The following is a 21,544-nucleotide window of genomic DNA, read 5'->3' on the forward strand; positions in this document are numbered from 1 at the left end:
AAGTTTATCTCTGGTTGTAGCAAATCAACCCACATAATCATTTGGTAGATGCCTGTAGCAGTTATGATGTGTTGAGTAGGTAGTTGTGCTCTATCCCCTTAATTTAGAAGTGCAGCAAAGTTATGAACCTGGATGCTCTTGCTTTAGTATGATACTGCTGCATGATTGATTGTACTGACAACATAACCTTAAGGTTCTGTTCTGTGCACATGTGCCCTTATTCTATAGCCAAATTAACTAAGCCTTACATGAGTTGTACCATTACCTTTGACTTCAGCAGATGATGCTGAAGGTTTGACGTCTCGGTGCTCTGCTTTATTTTTATTTTTTTCCAAGCACTTGGGAGTAGATTAATCTAGGCCTAAAAGACAATATTTTAATCCCTTTCCTAATGTAATTACTGTCTGTGATCATATATACTTCTGCCGTTTTCTTGTTACGTGAGAATGATATGTCGTTAAGGCATATGTGCACAGATATCTTATTCATTAGACATATAATGACATCTGGTTAATGGTCTGGTTCGGTCTGTAACAGATAATATCTGGTTTGCTTCTAGATGACTTTGATGCGGCAGAACAAATATGCCGACGATTAGAAAATCACTCAGATTTGTCTGATGGTGGAGGAGGTAGGAAACGGAAACAACCAGCCAGGTATGCGGATTCGGGGCGCGACTGTGAAACACCAGCACGCTCAAAGACCCAAATGAGTAGGTTTAATTCTTTGTCTCTTTTCATAGAGTAAATAAACAGTTACTGGACAAGAATGTATTACTAACGTCAATATAGACTACAAATTATTTCATAAAAGATAACATGTTGGTCAAAGTGGTGCAACAGAAAGAGTAAAACTATCCATTTAGACTAAAGATGGACACACTAAGCTGTGCAAGTCCATCATCAGTCTGGGTAGGTGTTTATATTTTTCATGATTAACCAGGGACAATAGAGAATCACTAGTATGAATCAAGATGTTTCAAATAACTTTATTTTCGGTTCATTTCACATTTGACTGAGATATTTCGGTTTGAAACAAAATTCTTATTGGTGTTGTACCTGGCATATCTGTTTAGAAAGTGAATCGGTGTTTGGAATTGGACCTGTGGGACTTTTGTCGTACTAACTATAAACTGGACCAGGACACAAAAAAGCCAACTTTACTTTGTTTCTTAAATGCAGTAATGTTTATGCTTCTGAAGAGCTAATGGAGAAATTATTTTTAAAAACTTGAGACTACTATGCCTGGCACATTTATGTTCTTTACCGTTACAAAATCAAAAAATTTGAGGCAGTTTGCGAGAACTGCAAAGGCCTTTTATAATCCCACTATCTCTCTGGAGATAGCAATTTCTAGTTCATTGTATTTTAGCTTGGTTGATTTTGCGCTTTTTTTCCTTTTACTCTAGCTGTGTCGTTAGCACCTCCCAAAGGCCGACCAGTGTCTCACCCGAGGCGTTCAATTGTTGACGGGGTTGAGGACCTCCTCCAGAAAAACATAGGTCAGACACCTTTTTTGATGGGGTGGTGGATAGTGCCCAATGGTTGCGCTATGTTTGAAAAGCTTTTGTGAATTCATTGAAATACTCAAAAAAATATTAATGTTGGAAAAAATTATTACCATTTGAAGTGACGGAGGAATACCTTCTTAAATTTTATGTGATAGAATGTAACTTAAAATATGTTGCTATTTCTTTTAGATTTTCAGTCCCGCATCCTGCGAAAGCCGTACGATATTGATGTCCGTGTGATGTCCATTGAAGAGAAGTTTGCTAACCCTATAAGGCCAGTTGAGGATCATCCAGCTATGAAGAGCCTTCCGCCACTTCCTTGCACAAGCCAAGAGGAGCTCCTAGAGCTTGAGAACCTACTCCAGGACGTCGGTCAACGGGCAGCACTGGTATGTATATTTGAACATCCCTCTTGATTGTCGTATCAAAAGATAGTGATGCCTAGGTGCAGCTCGTGAGGAATCATCTAGCGTGCGTGGCGTGTCATGGTGAACAAAAAGAAAAAGTGATTGCATATGTACCAAACCAAACTTAATCTATTTGACGTAACTTGTTGCTTGAGACATCTAAGATTTGTTCGCCAGGAATGAAGTCCTAGTTTCACCTCGCAGTCTTGGTTTCAGAGGTAGAAAGAGCCTGGGAAAAAGTTTATTTACCCGCTTTAACGTTGGACTACCCATCAATCCTATTTTATAAATAATTGTTTATTTAGGTGGGCACCAAACTACACACACTGTTTGAAACTCTGGCCAGGGGGCTGTCCACTTCGAAACTAGTAATATATGCACAAAACCAATTTATACTCTGGTAGAAAGTATAAAAACTCATATCTTTCAGTTAAGCCTAGCTGTTCTGCCGAAAGGGTACTCCAGTCTGGTGAAATGAGAAATAACAATACTTTGCATGTCGTTTTCTTCGATAACTCACAGTGGTGAATGTTGTCATGTAATTTTCGGGCCATAAAACGCTCAAGAACTTCATAGACATGCATTACAGGCCCTGCCAAATTTTAGTAAAAATAAGTTATTTTTGTGTTTCAGACAGCGCATCTTAAGCTACGGAAGGATGACACAATCAAAAAGACTGTTCGGGGAATGCTAGGATCTTGCCTAACGGATGAAGTGGGCAAGGCCTATAGCTTTACTGGGCGCAAGGCTGGAAAAGATGCCTTTAACTCACTGACTGTGTGCAAGGTGCTGTTTGGTAAGCTTGTCCAAGTTTTATCCTTCTGGGCTGTTAGCAATGAGTCTTCAGTGAAGAATAATTGGTCATAAGGGAGTTGTACTGTCCTATCCAAGGTTTTCAATCTCAATCGGCTGAATCTGAGAAATGTTGGGGGATCCTAGATTAGATGCCAATAAAGCATGTCCTAACCAGGACATGCTTTAGTGGCGTCTGCTCGAGCCGTCCACACGAAGTGCGGCAGCCGTGAACACCCGCTAAGCTCACTACCCCTCCTCTAGTTCACGGCCATTCAAGCGGCCAAAGACGTCATGAAGGAGGTTATTTTTTGCTTGTTTTTGTAATTTTAATTTTGCCTATAACTTTCAAAATAAAGCGAAATTCGAGAAAAGAAAAGTTTCGTTAAGTTACTACGTTCAGTGCGCTCAGGTTCGGTGCAAATTAAAACCCAGTAAAAAAGTCCTTGCAGGGCCCCTTTAAGGACACCAACGAAATGAGCTTGTGTTTTCACTTGTGTTGCTCTTTTGCTGGTTAGAGAGGCTCTGTGCATTGACAAGGCTGCCTGCTTCTCTTTTTCAGAGGCAGTACGGGCCTGCGAGGAATATAAAAACACCACTGATCCTGTGCTATTTACTGTGATCGGCGACTGGCTGCGATATGCAAAAGAAAGAAGTAAAGCACGTAAGTCTCCTTGGACCCATGAGTACTTAAATGACCAATTTTAAAGACACAAGTCTGTTAGCTTTATTATTTTACACTGCTTGAAGACATAGATTTGCGCGCTATGTACAGCCATGGGCGATTAGCAGAGGATATGGCGATGGAGAGTGGAAAAAGAGGCCCTCCCCATCCTATTCTCTATTTCAGGATTGGAGCTGATGCCACAAAGGGCATGTTAGGCCTTGTTTTGCTTAGTTACGCCTTCCACAAGTGCTAGTGTTGGCTATGTCCACTGTTAGTATTTTCTTATTAAGGCGTTGTTTTTCTGTTTACTTGGGTTTCAGCCAAGCCCAGCCCCAGCGCGCAACAGGCATCAGAGCCAGCTGAGATGTGAAGACCGTCCTCAAGCTCAAGTATCTGGCCAAACCAATTTTACAGGGCCTTATTTTGCTTAGTTAACACATTCCACAAGTGCTAGTGTTGACTGTGTCCATTGTTAGTATTTTCTTATTTAAGTCTTGTTTTTCTGTTTACTTGGGTTTCAGCCAAGCCCGTTTTTCTGTTTATTTGGGTTTCAGCCAAGCCCAAGCCTAACAGGCATCAGAGCCAGCTGTGATGTGAAGATCATCTCAGTTGTTAATTATTTTTGCGTAACTAGCTTTTTTTAATATTGTGTTCAAGGGGATGGTTTCAATTAGAAAATTGCTCAGCATCATCAAAAAACACTAAATCAACAAATTGCAGAACGATAGAAGGCACGCGTAGCATTTTACGGCTTTCTGAACAACCGCACAACTTCGGCGGTTTTTTAGGTTTCGGTTTGCAATCTGAGCGCTTCTCGGCACCGACGGTACTGTACCCCGGGGAGAAGTCGTGCACCCAACCTCTGCTGCGCTGTCCTCGCGCAACGCAGCAGAGGCTGGTTGCACTATTTCTTAACGGGGCGCGGTGCCGTCGGGGCAGAGAAGTGCTCCAACTGCAAACCGATACTTAAAAACCTGTCGAAGTTGTGCAGTTGTTCAGAAAGCCGTAAAATGCTTCGCGTGCCTTCCATCGTACTGCAATTTGCAGATTTATTGTTTTTCAATGATGCTGAGAAATTCTCTAATTGAAACCATCCCCTTGAACACAATATTAAAAAGCTAATTACGCAAAAATAATTAACAACTTAATTATTCCAAGCTTTAACAATTTTTCTAAATGAGCCCCTGGCCCGAAACCAAAACGGCAGAGTTTTTTTTTTTTCTTGCGACGCGTAGTTTTCACAATATTGTATTTGTCCACTTCGTGAAACACCCTGAATATTCTAGTCGAGGTTTTAAGGGCCTCCATACATTTTACTAGGCCTCTTTGTTTTGTCTATCTACTTTGTTTTTTTTTTCTAGTCAATGCTTTTAATACATTTCTTTCACAAGTTTTTCACAATATTGAATTTGTCCACTTTTTGTGAAACACCCTGTATATCCTAGTCAAGGTTTTTAAGGCCACACATTTTAGTAGGCCTCTTTGTTTTGTCTATCTACTTTTTTGTCTAGTCAATGCTTTTAATGCATTTTTTTCACAAGTAAATTCACTTGCAGAATAAAGTAACATGCTTTCCAATATTGGTGTTCAAGCTGTTCGCTTATTTATTTATGGCGTGATGAGTGTTGAGCTCAAGTTCTATATTCCATTTAGCGTAATTGCGCAAGTACTTGCTCAGCTGCGCTTCATAGTGTTGAAAAGGGAAGCATGCGACAGTGAACTGGCAAAAGTGTTCTCCTGTTGACTGCTGCTAGTTGTTTTGCTCTAGTATAGCTGCCATAGGTAGAACATCCAGGAAACAATAATTTCAGAGGGATATAAATCCTCATTCAATGTTTCGAGAACAACTAGAGGTCATCTTTCAAATAGAAAATGTTACTTGAAGGTTGCTTGACCGTCTATTGCCAGTATTAGAAAAGTGCTGCGGTTATTATGTTTAAATTTAAATAATTTAAATAATTTAAATATTAAAAAGGGAGAGGGTAAGGTGTGTCAAAAGAAACACGCTATTCAATACGTGGAGTGTGCAACGTCAGTGGTGTATAACATACCATTGAGTTGCGGGAAATCGTATGTCGGCCAAACGGGGCGTTGCATAAATGAAAGGGCCAGAGAACATGCCTGGTCAGTCAAACAGTCCCCGTCGGGCAATCTTGCGGTGCATTGTGATAGGTGCCCATGTGGCCCGGAATTGGAAAAAACAACAGTTCTGGGCAGATACGAAAACAAAACAGCGCGAGAAATACACGAGGCATTCCGCATAAGAGAGCAAGGGGTGAGTCTGTGTATTAGTGCGCCGTCACTGCACTTAACTGATAAAGAGTTTTTCTTTTTGAGCCAACACCCTGATAGACGGTATTAATAGTCAATGTTGTTTTCAATAAACCTTCAGTTGTGAGTGCGCTTCGTCTCTGTCCCCTTCTTCGTCCTTGTTCATTCAGCGCTTTCCATTCAATTCAAAAATCTATTATGTTTCCTAAATGTTCTACAAAAGCATCCTGAAGAATATCCCCAGTATGTGGTAAAAGTCCCCATGTCACATTATAAGAGCGTTCAAACAATCTTCTCGCGTAGATGTGCACACATTCCAAGAACATTGCTGAACAGCTACATAATGTTCTTAAAATGTTCTTAGAGTGTTATTTTAATAATGGAATGTTGAATAAAAGTCCTGGTAATGTTAAATGTCGTTCCCTAAACGCTCGTAAGAATGTCCCTTAGAAAACGTTCCCTGAATGTAGCAATAAGTGCCTACTCCACATTCCAACAACGTTGATACAATGTTCTTACGTAAATTTTCAACATTCCAAGAATGTTGCTTATGTTCTTTCGAACATTCCCGGAATGTTCTCGGAACGTTCTTATGCTACGTGGGACACGGCAACACAACAACAGCACACGACACACAACAAGAACGACAGGTTCAGATCCCAGAAATGAGCACCTGCAGCCACCAGGCTCCGGCTGACCCCGACAACCGGCTTCCCGAATGAGCTAAACACTGGCGCGAGGGCTTCTGGGATGGCCTTCGTCGTCGCCGTCGACGTGCAACGTTGGACGTAGAGCATGTTCAAGTCCGTCGCAAGCGCGTCGAGCTGCTCAGCGCGGCGCCGCTTTGAACTTGACGTTGGAGTATAACACCCCGTTCGCTTGTTGACGTTACGACGGAGTAGAAACAGCCCTTAAAAGATCTCCGACATGACGTCCAATCCTATCTATCCCCTATCGTACTAGCTGTGGTATCCACTGCACCAGTGGAGCCACAGGGGGATGATGATGATGATGATGATGATGCGTCTGTTCCCTTTAGATCGGGCGGGCTCGAACAATATTCATGCCCATGCCTGGGGGCATTTGCGTGTTATTGCCCCCTAAAGGTAGATCTTTCTCCACCAGTCCTCTAATCGTCTCTTTGTTGCCTCGACAGACGGCCTATGTGGGCCACTGGAGGCCGTAGTCTCATTCGAGGCAGGCCTGTCCGCTGGTGCGGCTGGCCTAACCTCACTGGTTTGGTGTCCTTCTCTAGTAGCCGTGAAGCCCAATTCTTCGGCAAGCTCCAGAGGGCTTTGAAGGTCACGGTCGTTGTCTCGTGACTGGGATGGCCGGAGTCCTGCGCATTAAAGTACAATGTGTGCTACTGTTTCGTCGTGGGCCCCGCACACCCGGCACACGCTCGTGGTCACAGTAGAATCGAAGTGACGTCTGTAAGACAGAATCCTTAGTGCCCCGGCTCGTGCCTCAAATAGCAAACGACTACCCAGGCTATTATCGTATAGCCTAGCCTCCGAGCCGATGGTCCTCTTGTTTGCAACATACACATCGAGCGTAGTCTTCAATTGGGCATCTTTGAGCCACTGCTGTGTTTCCTGGTCGCGAACCTTTTTCCGGACCTCTCTCTCCCATTCCCTGGCCGACGACGCTTGGACAGGGTCCGCAAAAAAACCGTACTTGCTTTCGAGCTGGTATAGGCGTTTCTGCCAGCGGGTCTGCAGCCCAGTCAGTTGAGTGTACCTGAGCAGCCTTTTGGCCCACCGGCAGGTGTCCATATGTCGGAGACGTCCGTCGTAGGCGATTTTGCTGGTAGCTTCACGGGCTTCAAAAGAGGACCATCCCAAATCACCCTGGGCAGCCTCATTTGCTACTGTACCATGACAGCCTAGCGCTTGACGCCCGACCTCCCTCTGCCTACGTTCTATGTGAGCTCGGATATCTCCAGGGACACACACCACAGCGTTAGCAAAAGTCAATCCTGGTACCACCACCGCCTTCCACAGCTCCCGGGTCACAACGAATCTATTGCAACTCCAGAGATTCCGTCTGCGCAGAATGCTGGTTCCTCTGATGGCTGCTTGGCGGAGATGGGCGTGATGCTCTTGCAAGTAGTCCTCTGTATTTGTGAGTGTAGTGCCCAAGTACCTGTACGAGTTCATTACAGGTACACAGTCCACCCCGAGTCGAAGACTGCCAAATATTGGATCTTGTGGACCTGCAAACAGCACCTCTGCTGACTTGTTAGTGTTGAATTTCAATCCAAGTTCCGTTGCTACCTCGGTACAGATATCTAGGAGTTTCTGCATGTCGCAGACTGATGCCGCGGTCAGTACTACATCGTCTGCGTAGGTAAGTCCGGGTAGAACCCATTCGACGCTCAGACCATCTTCTAAGTGAGCCAACGAGAAGCCCAGTCCAGATCGGATCAGTTGCGTTTCGAGTCCGGTTACGTAAAGCATGTACAATAGTGGAGAGAGCGGGCACCCCTGGCGTAAGCCTCTTGTCACCAGCACTTCCTCAGAGTTAGCCTCACCTAACTTTGTCCTAACCGTGTTGCCACTGTATAGGCGGTGGATGAGGGTGACCCACTCTGGTCGCATGTCAAGATGTTGTAGTCGACATATCAACTGGGCATGTGGCACACTATCATAGGCCTTGGCGACGTCCAGAAAACAACATATTAAGGTCCTCTGGTCCTTGCGGGCAACCTCAATACATTGTGTTAGCGTAAACAGATGATCTTCCAACCGGCGACCTCGTCGAAAACCTCCTTGAAGTTCCGTAAGCAAGCCTTCTTCCTCTGCCCATGCAGTCATGTGCTCCTTCAGAATATGTACGAAAGTTCTATATATCGTGCTGGTCACAGTCAGTGGTCTGTAGTTGCAGAGGTAACGCTGGTCACAACCTTTTTTTGGAACAAGAACGACTTTGCCTCTCCTCCAGTCTCCAGGAACTTCTTCTATTCCAGAGGCAATGTTGTTAAAAATTCCTGCCAGCTGATCCCTTGAACCTTTCCCTAGTGCTTTGAGGACGCTTGCCGGAATCTCGTCCAGTCCTTGGGCGGTGTTACTTTTTAGGTGAGCCAAAGCGCGTATGATTGACACCCTGCCGATTTCTCCACCGTCGACATCAACCGGAGTACCATCCGGATTTTGATGTGGTAAGATGTCCTGAGGTGTTGGTGCTCCCGGGGGCGAAAATATCTTCACTAGGTGGTCTGTAAGGCTATGCCCAAGTTTGTCTGCTGTCATCCTTTTGTTCTCATCGAGTATAGCCAGCCTCTGATCTCTCCCGTCCAAGGTTCCAAGGTATCTCCAGAACTTTCTAGGCGCATCTCTCCCGCTTGAGCTAATGTCTCTCATTGTTTGCAAGTCCGCCTGAGACATTTTCTCCTGGACAAGTTGCTTTGCGGCTTGCTTTTGCGCCTGGTACATCTGCCATTTTACTTCGACTTCGTCTCTGGTCCCCATGTGAAGGGCCATGCGGTGTTCTCTGTTCAGTTCTTTCCGTACTCGGATGGCAGCTTGAACCTCCGCGTCCCACCAGCGCTTTCTCCGCCTTCGCCCATTTCGGGCCTTCGTGGAGTGTTGCTGGATGATTTGCTTCAGTTCTTCTACGTATCCCACGTAGTCAGCAGCACTTTTCCTCGTGGAGCTGTTTTCAAATTCCTCCACAACTCTTTCAACTGCACTTGAAGATAGCGTGAGACATTTTGTTGGATGGAGCTTTCGTCTTGTTGTTATCCACGTTGTTTTCGAGAATATTAGCTTAATTCGGTTATGGTCGCTTCCGATGCTGTGTTCACCAGCCTCGTCTATGTGAACTTGAACAATATAACGAGCAAGTTTATGTGACACTACTGCGTAATCAATGCATGTTTTGCTTGCGCGAGCATTCCAAGTAAATTGACCCTCACATGAACTTCTTAGATTAACTACTTCCAAGGCGAGATCTTCACTCATCTGCAGCAGTAGCCGTCCATTTTCATCTTCCCAGCCATCCAGTTCGTGCAGATGTCCATTGAAGTCCCCCATGATCAGTAGTTCTTTCGTATCAGCCAGGGCCCTAGCATCATTCATCACGATCTGGGAAGTGAAGAGTGTCATCTGGTGTCTCAATTTTTCCCTTTTCTTTCCTAGTAGTTTCTACCGCGTCGTTTTTGTGTGTGTGTGTGTGTGTTTGTTTTTTTTGGCGAGAGGCGAAAGTAAGACAACACGTTTTACGTACTGTCACTCTTTCTCTGGAAAAAGAAGCGGACAAAAAAAAAAAACAAAAAAAAAAAAAAACGAATGAAACAAGTAGAGCGCGGGAGCGAGCAAGAGATAGAGAGAGAGAAAATGAAGGGAGAAATGGGGTAGCCAGAGAGAAGGAGTATCAGTTATGTATACTTTGCCGACGATCCAGACAGGGGGAGAAAACAACTGACGCAGCTGCAGGGGTTGAGCAGTCGAAAACGTTTAACAAAACTGTACATTAGCGTCGCCAGTATCAACACGACGACAACCACAGAAGGGAGGTATCGAGCGTTGAGAGTTCATCGCAATGTAGCGTGCTGTAGAAGCAAATATATATATATATATATTGTAAGTGCACATAACATTAAAATAAGGAACCTTCGACTCAGTTGAAGTATCAACATAAAAATCAATGCGATGAAAATTATTTTTTATTAAAAAAAGTGAGCCTAAATACTCAAAAAAAAAAAAAAGAAAAACATCTAGGCAACAATTAAAACTGACGAAACACCCGATACATTCACTTCATAGATTCGCGTTTTTTCCCTTTTTTTTTTCTTTTTTTTTTATGCAGCGGTTTTAGCTTGTGTGCGCATTCAACAACTTTTTAAGCAAACAAACGATAACGACCGGACCAAACGAATTATTGAGTCACCATTCCCGGTACATCCGCTAAAATACTGCAAAGAAGGCAACCCAAAAGTCAGATAACTAAATTCTCGAGTATTATAGGTTCCCCTCCAAGTCAAAGTCGACCGTTCCCCCAAGATGGATTAACTATACCCGGCGTCAACATCATTGTGGTACGTTGTCAAGGTTGGAGCGGCTTCAGTAGCGCTCCAACGTCTCCTTCGCACGAGAAAATGAGATGCAACACCAAGCCACGCACGCTCTCGCAGCATCCGCGACTGCCGCAGCACTCCGGAGTCTACGCTAGCCTTGACAACGTAGCACGAGACGTGTTGTAGATAAATGGGGGCGCCGCGGACCCGTTGCGTTCTCCTATCGAGGCTCCCCTGCCTGGAGGGAGGCTTCTGGACTTGTCAATCAACCGGCCGTGACCGGAAACTCTCTATAGAATGAATACACTTCCGGTGGCGACCGCAGCAGTTGCGGACTTCTTCCCTCTCTCGCGCACGCGCAATGGCTCCACGCAAGCGGGAGGAGAAAGTGATTCGGCAGATGGCGCTTGTGTTTGTGGGGAGCATGGGGGACGCGACCTCCTTCCTGCGTGGAAGAACGCGGGGTCACAGGGAGCCTGCGCTCTTTTTCTGCCGCGCTTGAGATCTCGAGACGTATACGCCCGAGAGAGGCCCAAGAATAACGGACTTTCTTCTCCGCGTTTGTAAGAGAGAGATCCGCTTTTTTGAATGACGCGAAGAAGGTCGGTCTCCGCCCAGCTGCTGCTTCGAAAGGCCGCGTGTCAAAGTGGCGCCGCCGGTTGACTTTGGGCATCTTTTGAGTCACGCACGATTACCGGGACGCAGCTAATTGAAGCCTCTGCCCCCCCCCCCCCCCCCCCCCGCCAAAAAAAAAAAGCATACTTCGCACACACACAAAAAAAAAAAAATCGTTTGTTTATTTGTTTTTACGTGAGGTTTTTGTTTTTTACGAAACCGTTTTCGGTTACGCGTCCTTTGTAAGGTCTCGTGTCCCGGTTATGCGCCGAGAAACGAAATCCCAGTCCAGCGTGCGGTCTTCACAGCCTAGCACGTTAGTGTTCGTATCAACGAGCTTGAGTCTTACCTTAGAGCGGTAAACCGGAACCCACTGCCTGCAGCGGAAATGGCACCCCCCGGTTGCCGCCATCTTGCCTGTTTGCCACATTAGTGATCACGTGACGTTAAGATGGCTGCGCCCAAAGGTGGGCCAGATCAGATTGGCCAGATCCACCGTGGCAAGATGCAAGATCGCAGTCAGCAGATGGGCACTCTGGGGCTGCGTTCGAATCTTACTCGAATGGCGCCGAGTTATTCCGGCGGATCAAGTCACGTGACAAGCCAGATGCAGCAACGCTGGACGCGGGTAGGTTTTCGAACGCAACGGGTACGATAACTTCACCCAGGAGTGAGATAGAAGCTGCGTTCGATTTACCTGCAACTCCGGCACCCGTTCAGAAAAGTGTGGGCGGTGTACTTCCGGTCGTATCTCAACACATATACCGGAAGTAGACTGCCCTACACTTTTCTGCACCGGCGCAGGAGGTGCAAGTCGAACGCAGCTTCTATCTCACTCCTGGGTGAAGTTATCGTACCCGTTGCGTTCGAAAACCTACCCGCGTCCAGCGTTGCTGCATCTGTCTTGTCATGCGACTTAATCCGCCGGAATAACTCGGCGCCATTCGAGTAAGATTCGAACGCAGCCCCGGCGTGCCCATCTGCTGACCGCGATCTGGCCAATCTGATCTGGCCCACCTTTGGGCGCAGCCATCTTAACGTCACGTGATCACTAAACTTCGTTTCAGCTTCCGTCCGAGCGCAGCCAAAGCTACGTCTGGCCGGAGCCAATCACACGCCGGCAATGGGTCCCGCGATCTCGCCTGCACTTTTGTATCACTCCGCTGCGCCGCTGGTCGTCCGCGCCGCCCGCGCTCTCCGAGTATTTCGTCTGCTACGGGTGTATCCAACGGTATCGTCTGCTACAAATTCAAAAAGTGCCTGTTCACGTTCTGAAACTTAGTCACGGGGGATGTGAGTACGTAGGCTGGCCGCTGGTGTCTGTGTCCGAGCTTTCAACCTGTTCGGCATTTCGGCACAGTTTTGAGACGTAGGCACACAATGCAAGGTGCCCGATGACCCGGCCGTTGATGTTTCCTTGTATTGTCTGAATATTACAGGGCTGGAGACGCAGTCCTTTGCACCAGCTTCTCGGCGTTCAATGTGGTCGGTAGGTAAAGGGGTGTCCCGATTTCGCCGCGTATCAGTGAATTGTAGTGGCCCGGACGCTTTTCTTGTTTACAACGCATTCGCGGTACGACGCGGCCGGAGTCTTCTGCCGAATTTGAAAGTAGAGATTCGTCACGACCTCTCGCGCCTGATGCCCGAGCGTGCCTTTGTGAAAGGACGTTTTGAAGCGATTCGGTGAGGAAAGCAGCGAAGCACATGATTTGGCCATTACGGGAACGAAATCACGCAGAAAAACCCAGCACTTCAGCCGTGTTGCCAGCGGATGTACGTATTTTCTCCAGACCACATGCATTTACATATTTTAATAAAAACATAAACTTCAGGTAATTAATTATTTTAGTTGCTAATTATTCTCTTCATTACACATTTGGAATATTGTGCATTGCTTATGCACCAAATAGTTCCTAAAAAAAAAAATTACTTTTGCGGACTCCTTTGTGGTGCGTAGGAATGCTCTTCTCGAAGTTGCGAACCGTCCCTCAGCCTTTGGCTGCGCTCGGACGGAAGCTAAAACGAAGTATAATGTGGCAAACAGGCAAGATGGCGGCAACCGGGGCGGGGGGTGCCATTTTTGACCGCTGGTTTACCGCTCTAAGTTCACTCAAGCTCGTTGGTTCGTATAGCTTCGCAAAGCGAGCAAAGCACGCGCCATACGCACGAACACGCAAAATGGCACTGACCACACGCTCCTTTTTTGGAAAGGTCTAAACACTGTTCCATTATCTACAAGTCCTCAGCACAGCGTGTGATCTTCTCAGTCGAGCACGCGCATGTTCGTCCCTTCGCAAAGGGAGCAAAGCACGCGCCATACGCACGAACACGCAAAATGGCACTGACCACACGCTCTTTTTTTGGAAAGGTCTAAACAGCGTTCCATTATCTACAAGTCCTCAGCACAGCGTGTGATCTTCTCAGTCGAGCACGCGCATGTTCGTCCCTTCGCAAAGCGAGCAAAGCACGCGCCATACGCACGAACACGCAAAATGGCACTGACCACACGCTCTTTTTTTGGAAAGGTCTAAACAGCGTTCCATTATCTACAAGTCCTCAGCACAGCGTGTGATCTTCTCAGTCGAGCACGCGCATGTTCGTCCCTTCGCAAAGCGAACAAACCACGCGCCATACGCACGAACACGCAAAATGGCACTGACCACACGCTCTTTTTTTGGAAAGGTCTAAACAGCGTTCCATTATCTACAAGTCCTCAGCACAGCGTGTGATCTTCTCAGTCGAGCACGCGCATGTTCGTCCCTTCGCAAAGCGAGCAAAGCACGCGCCATACGCACGAACACGCAAAATGGCACTGACCACACGCTCTTTTTTTGGAAAGGTCTAAACAGCGTTCCATTATCTACAAGTCCTCAGCACAGCGTGTGATCTTCTCAGTCGAGCACGCGCATGTTCGTCCCTTCGCAAAGCGAGCAAAGCACGCGCCATACGCACGAACACGCAAAATGGCACTGACCACACGCTCTTTTTTTGGAAAGGTCTAAACAGCCCCTTAGCGAAAACTAATATGTTTGAAATATACCACATTCTAATTTGAGTGTATTTGAAATACAGTTCATAATTTCAAGTACACGAAAAATAGACCGAAAATATAAACTTATTTTTTTTTTACTCGGTACTAAAATATACTTCTAAAAATCATTTTAAAATACCTTTACTTAAACTACATTTGAAGTTCCCTTCATGCGTTTTGAAATATGTAAATACTAAATTAATAGGCACAAAATACCTTTCACATATATTTCTTGAAATATTTATTTAATTCATGCAAAATATACTCCAACCCTAAAAAAATGGAGCAATCAAAAATACGTGCAGAATACTCTTAAAATACCTGAAAATTGTAAATACTGTTGTGTTATACTCTAAGTACCTTTTGACTGCAATACTTTGGTAGTTTGACTTAAACTACCAAAATATTGAAAAGCTCCCCTTCTAGAAGTTCGCTTCAAGCAGATATCGAGTTCACTGAAGCGCCTAAATACAACATTTGATTAGTTTGTCAACTGAATTGCGGAGCATCGCACTGATAAATCAGCCCAGTTTATGTTATTGTTTTCGTTTTTTCTATCAAGAACACACCTGATCAGTTCCTTGCACACCAATCACAAACGGGGTTCGGGAACTACAACCACAACATTTGCTGATGCTGGAAAGCTTCAGCAGGTGCTGTGAACAGAGACGTTTGGCGTGGTTTTGTTAGCACAATGTTAGTTCACTGAACGTGTATACTCACCATTGTACGTGATGCGAATAGTGACTTTAATGTAGTGATATTAACTACCATACTAAATAGTCAACTACTAAAATGGAATATGGCAAAACAACTGCTGTAAAATATTTTTTTTCGCGGGCTCAATATTTCGCGATTTAGGTCAAAGTTGGAGTTTTGGAATAATTCGCAAATTCTAATTTTCGCGACGCGCTGGGATCGCATTATAGATTTTAATGTTTTTACATTTTGCCGGAATTGTTCACGGGACCTATTTTTCGGAATTGTAGGCGATTCGCGAACTTTGCGAGAATTAGGTCCTCGCGAAAATAAAGTCGTTTACAGTATCTTAAAGTGAAGATACTGCCTTGATTCGCTTCGTCCTGAGTGGTGCTACGCAGAGAAGAAATAACATGTAATTTATGAGCCGTTTGTGTGGATATTGTTTTAAGGACTGCGCCGAATTGTTATTAGTTGTACCAATGCCTTTTACTAAGAGATATCGTCCACGAACTTCAAAACACTGTTTCCCCTTTGACAGACCCCCGAGGAGAAGATCGAATACTTGGAACCTTAATAAGCGCAAAGGTGGTCACCGAAAAAATGATTACCTTCAATATGTAGGCTATATAAGGCTCTAGAGCAGTCAACGGGACATGGAATGAGCTGTCCAGTGCGTCATGGTGTTTGTGTTTGTGTTCGTTTCTAATGTAGCTTTGTGGGATGTATTTAGTAGTGCCTTCAAATACCACAGGAACACCATTTGCTGACAAAATCGAAAATAAAAAAAAAATTGTGTAACCGGTTATTAATGCACAAATGGCATCTTGAGTGGTAAGGGATAATATTTTTGGTATATTCAAAATATTTTTTGATTCATATTTATAATGTATTTTGAATACCTTACGGGCGTATTTCGAATGCGGCCAAAATAATACAGAATAAATACAAAATGAATATTCGTACTAAATATATTTCAACTTCGTTTGAAGTACGGCCTCTTTTTGCTAAGGGGCGTTCCATTATCTACAAGTCCTCAGCACAGCCTGTGATCTTCTCAGTCGAGCACGCGCATGTTCGTCCCTTCGCAAAGCGAACAAACCACGGGCCATACGCACGAACACGCAAAATGGCACTGACCACACGCTCTTTTTTTGGAAAGGTCTAAACAGCGTTCCATTATCTACAAGTCCTCAGCACAGCGTGTGATCTTCTCAGTCGAGCACGCGCATGTTCGTCCCTTCGCAAAGCGAACAAACCACGCGCCATACGCACGAACACGCAAAATGGCACTGACCACACGCTCTTTTTTTGGAAAGGTCTAAACAGCGTTCCATTATCTACAAGTCCTCAGCACAGCGTGTGATCTTCTCAGTCGAGCACGCGCATGTTCGTCCCTTCGCAAAGCGAACAAACCACGCGCCATACGCACGAACACGCAAAATGGCACTGACCACACGCTCTTTTTTTGGAAAGGTCTAAACAGCGTTCCATTATCTACAAGTCCTCAGCACAGCGTGTGATCTTCTCAGTCGAGCACGCGCATGTTCGTCCCTTCGCAAAGCGAACAAACCACGCGCCATACGCACGAACACGCAAAATGGCACTGACTACACGCTCTTTTTTTGGAAAGGTCTAAACAGCGTTCCATTATCTACAAGTCCTCAGCACAGCGTGTGATCTTCTCAGTCGAGCACGCGCATGTTCGTCCCTTCGCAAAGCGAACAAACCACGCGCCATACGCACGAAAAAAAAAAAAAAATGGAACCGGACGGTCATATCCGTGTGCGCTGTTGCTGAGCGTGTGCTAACGGAGATCTTCGGCAGCCCTTTTGGAGCGTGCATTTAGCACCATCAAGGTTGCCGGTCTTAGCAGGCTGTGAATGTGAGCTCGTTCTGAGCCTGCGCTCTAAACATCGCCCTCAAATATGGCGTCCAGTGAATACCTCCCATAGCAGTGACACATCTTGCGGCCGCGCTGTGGCGCAGCTCCGGGCAGCTTAGTGGCGCCTAGAGCCTACTATGTGTGCCGCTTTGGAAACGTAAGTGTTATCGTGCCTCACTGGCGAGGCCGTAAAGCCCCATTCAGACAGTTGCGTGTGACTGCGTTTGACTGCGTTTAGGCAGCGAGAAACCAGGACATCCCTGCGGCTTATGTCGCGTGCCAAAATGATTTCTTGAATTGGATTCCACGCTTCATACGAAGCACAGATGTGCCGGTGACTCGCTTTCGGTTCTCGACGCAACGCAGTCAAACGCACTCAAACGCAAATGTGTGAACCGGCCTTAAGACGTCGAGCGCGTATCCAGTCTGCCCGTACCACCACTACAGATGTAAAATTCCCTAAACTCTTAAAGGGCCTGAAAAAAAAACAGTTTTTTTTCAATGTTTTTTTTTTTCAGAAAAACACGAAAAACTGAAAAAAAGACGATTGCGCACAGAGCTATGAAAAACCCGATACATTTAATTGGTTAACACTAAAAATAATTTAATCGTTACATTACTGCACCACAAAAGTCCCAGGCTACAGCAGAGCTTCCGGTTTCTAAATCGGTACGATTTCACGTCAAGGCATTGATTTCACATCAAAACGTCAAAAGACTGACATGTATATCAATCCGTGTCCGATAAAGGCCCGTTCACACATGCAGCGGAGGGCTCCAAGCATAGCGCTAACCTCGCGCTAAGCGCGTGCTGACGTCAGCGTTCACCAGCTTTGTATCGCACCGTCAAAACTGTTGCTCATGGCAGACAATAAGTAGCTGACGACACGTGAGGAGCGCTACATCAGCGCTTCGCTGCATGTGAGAACCGGCCTTAATTCCTATTCATTTCCGCTCGACGCGTGAATGCTTCGCTGTGCAGCGGATACGGCATTCTGGACCGTTCAGGTTAGAGTGCGCGTACATAAGTTTTTGTACGCAATCCCCTGCCAGCCTGTTGCGTAGCTTGGTGTGCACATTTACAAACTCGGACCAGTTTGTTTCACATGCCGTATAGAAGAAGGGGGAATCTGCAGTACGTGAGAGGCGAGGGGGCTCAAGGGTTGGTTGAAGCAAAGTCCCACCCCGTGGATGAATCCAGGTGCTTCTCAGACTCCCAAACTCCTTCTTTTGACCAAATTCCCTTGCAGGTTCTGTATTGTACGACGCTAGACAGAAGCTTCCCGACGTCCAGCGAGAGCTGGACGGGCGCGCGGCAGCGTATCAGAGTTTGAGAGCACAGTTTTTTCTGTTTGTTTTTTTTTCAATTTTATTTTGGCTAAAAAAAACGAAAAAAAAAAAACAGTTTTTTTCCGAAATTTTCATTGTTTTTTTCAACCGCTTACATCTCTAGCCACGACAAAGACGCCCCCCCTCCCCCCCCCCCCCCCCTTCTCTCATCTGGAAAGAGTTAACCGGCGCATGCTTTCATAGAACGTACTCTCGAACACCGTCTCTGCGGACGCTTCAGAGAATCTGTCCACGTTTCAGCTTTTCGCTGCCCCCACCAGAAACGCTTTCAACAGGCGCTCGCAACAGTGAAGCACTTCGCTTTCCAGGGGGCTCAAAGGGGTCCGTCGAAGCACTGCGCCACCAGAAACTAGTACGCAAAGTGCTTGTGCGCCACAACCCCGCTCTTCCCCAAAGCGCATCCGTCTGGAGATTCTTCAGCGTCGTGTCAGATAAATGTCATCACCAGGAAAGGTGGAAAGATGTCTTACAAGAACTTCGAATGACAACTGCTGTTAAAACTTAAAATGTGAATGACAAAAAAAGAAAAAAGTCTAATCTTTTTGAGCATAATTATGCATTTTTGATTTCGCAATAAAAAGAAAAAAAAAATGTAATGTCAGCAATAGTCAATTTTCTGGTAATTTTTCAATTACTTTTGTGATACAGTGATTGAATACTGGAATCAGTTACATTTTTCAATAAAGTGATTGTAATTGTAATCGGTTACTTTTTTGAGTAGCGCGTACAAAACTGCATTTTACATGGATGAGAAATAAAACTACTGAAAAATACTTAAACAATCTTGGTAGAGGTGCAGTGACTAGAATGCACCCTTAACATATTTCCTGCCTTTCGCAAAAGTGCTCTTTTTTCTTTTTTTTTTAGGTTACAAATTGCCGGAAAAAATTAATATCCGAGGACACCTAAGCATTTCTCATGAGTTGTAAATGCGAAAGCATTCCGCCTGCGACCTATTGCTTCCGGCTCGCATTGTCGAAGGGCTTCGTCCTCTTGCCGTCTGCGACGCTTTGAATCGCGATCCACTTGCGCCTCCCGACGGCCGAGCGCGCTCTCTCGTGAAGTGACCGCGCCGCGCTGAGCTCGGCCGTGCCGCGTCTCCGGAGTCTGCCCGTGCGGGCTCTGCAGGGCCCTGCTTTCTCTTACTGGCGGCCGGGCCGCAGCACCGCCATGGAGAGGGCTTCTCTGGTGGCCTTTTTTGCAACTACGCCGCGCGAGAGCCATTGGGCGCGTTCAGTAGCGGCCCCGGAGTCAAGGAGTCACTGACTCCTTCCACTGGACGGCCAAAAGTCACTTCCGGTGCACGTAACTCCGGGGCTTCGGAGTCAAGCTCCGAAGCACCGAGTCTGGAGACGGTGCACGTAGAGTCAAAGGAGCTAAAATGACGTCATTTCCTGACTGGTGACGATTTCCGGCGCTAAAAGAGGAAAAAAACAAGCAATATGGCGGGATAAGCTGCTTGGGTTCTGTCGCGGGTGCGCGGTTTGCTCGCTTTTGTTAATGAAAAGTGCTCAAGGTAAGACGAATAACGCGTTCGAATATCTTTTTGAGGTAAGGCTCTTTCGGAAAATGCATTGGACCGTATTTTGTTTGGTTTGAATATACTAATAAACAACGCAAACGTTCATTTGACGCGCCGTGTCTTGATCGCCGTTGCACGGAAACTCGGTAATATTGACGATAGTCCTGTCCGCCCTCAACAGAGAAAAACAGGGTATGAACGCGACTTTGGAAGCCGGTTGGACACTCACGCAGAGCATGATACCGATTAATGTTTTGTTTGCGTAGCTAAATCGGGGTGCACGTTGGCTGAGGCTAGCTTCGGCCGACAAAACCTTGATCGCCGAGCGCGGCCGAACTTCCCGTGTATATACAAATACATTTTATAGGAAGTTCGTTACGAAGGGCAGAACAAACTTATGGCCGTATAAAAGTATCGCAACCGGCGGGGTAGATTCGCTGAGCTCTGTATTTTGCGTGTACTGACGACGATTTTTGTCGGCTTTTATAACAGTAGCTGCCTTTGCACAGCCAAGCGAAGGGCTCGATCGCGTTGCATCGCTTCGAACAGCAGCGTTGATGTGTACAATCACCCGCTTTTTCTTCAACGACCTTGTAAAGACTTCTTCAATACCGGCGTCAAATAAAAGCGATCGTGCTCGCCATCGTCTGCTTCCAGTTTATTCGGAGACCGTCTGGCACAGGGGAGGAAGCGGAAGTTGCGTAGAAGCAGGTTTGGAGCCGCGGGTTTTTTTTGCCGTTCAGTAGGCACTCCGATGACTCCGACTCGAGGCACTCCGTTCGGAGGCAAGGGAGGCGCTTCTGAACGCGCCCAATGGGAGCTTCGTTTCTTGAAACTATGACGCGCGCCAGCCAATGGGAGCCTATCTATCAGATTTCTCCTACAGACGACGAGCTTCGGTCCATTGGGACAGGGAAAGGTGCCGCATGGCGCGGCTTCAAAAGCTGATGACGTCGGTTCGCTCTATGAAACAGTGAATGCTTCCCCATTAAAAGAAATGGTTGGTGCATAGGTTCATTACTTTGCCTAAATTTGCGTAGAACTAGGGCCGCAGCTGAGGGAACGTCCTGAGCCTCCTGCCGCATGACGATGTCGGGTGCGCAACAATCGAAGGCCCGTGGCTCGGAGTCCGGCAGAGGCAAACGTGCAGCCCCGCGCGCCGCCATCTCCGAGGCGGATATGTCGAATAGACCTATTGCTAAGTTACCCAAGCATCAAGGAGAATGTCGGGATTGGTGTTTCACGCGCCGCACGCGCACGCCTTCCCCGTATAAAAGATTCCAAGTAAATAACTGAAATGAAGCCCTGACGACCACGCGCAAAGTGTCATTTGTTTTTGGCATTTTTTTTAGAAAATTTACTACTGCTGAAGCCAGCAAGTGCGGCGCGTAAAACACCATTCCCTGCATTCTTTTTCATGCTTGGGTAATTTAGCGGTAGGTATATTGCGTGCGACTGCTTTTAACGCTTCGCCGAGTCGCCCGAGAGAGTCGCGTGGACTGCCCGTGACGCAGAGCACGCGAGCTCGGCCGCTGTCCAGAGCGATGAGCGACGATGCGGAATCACGGTTGCAGGAGCGCGTCGCCTTGAAGCGAGCAAACAAGCATGCGCACTGCGCGGTTCTCAACAGCAGGCGGCGATCGGTGTGACGTCACTTCCGTGACCTAGTTTTCGTGACATCGATCTCCCAACTTTGCAGCCCCATTTAAGCGCGGAGAAAGACGTAGCTCTACACGTAAAGAAAAGTGCGATTTTCTATATAAGTTTGATTTTCGGTCA

The sequence above is a fragment of the Ixodes scapularis genome, unplaced genomic scaffold (assembly GCF_016920785.2).
Source record: "Ixodes scapularis isolate PalLabHiFi unplaced genomic scaffold, ASM1692078v2 PGA_scaffold44__24_contigs__length_19508400, whole genome shotgun sequence".
NCBI classification, from domain to species: domain Eukaryota; kingdom Metazoa; phylum Arthropoda; class Arachnida; order Ixodida; family Ixodidae; genus Ixodes; species Ixodes scapularis.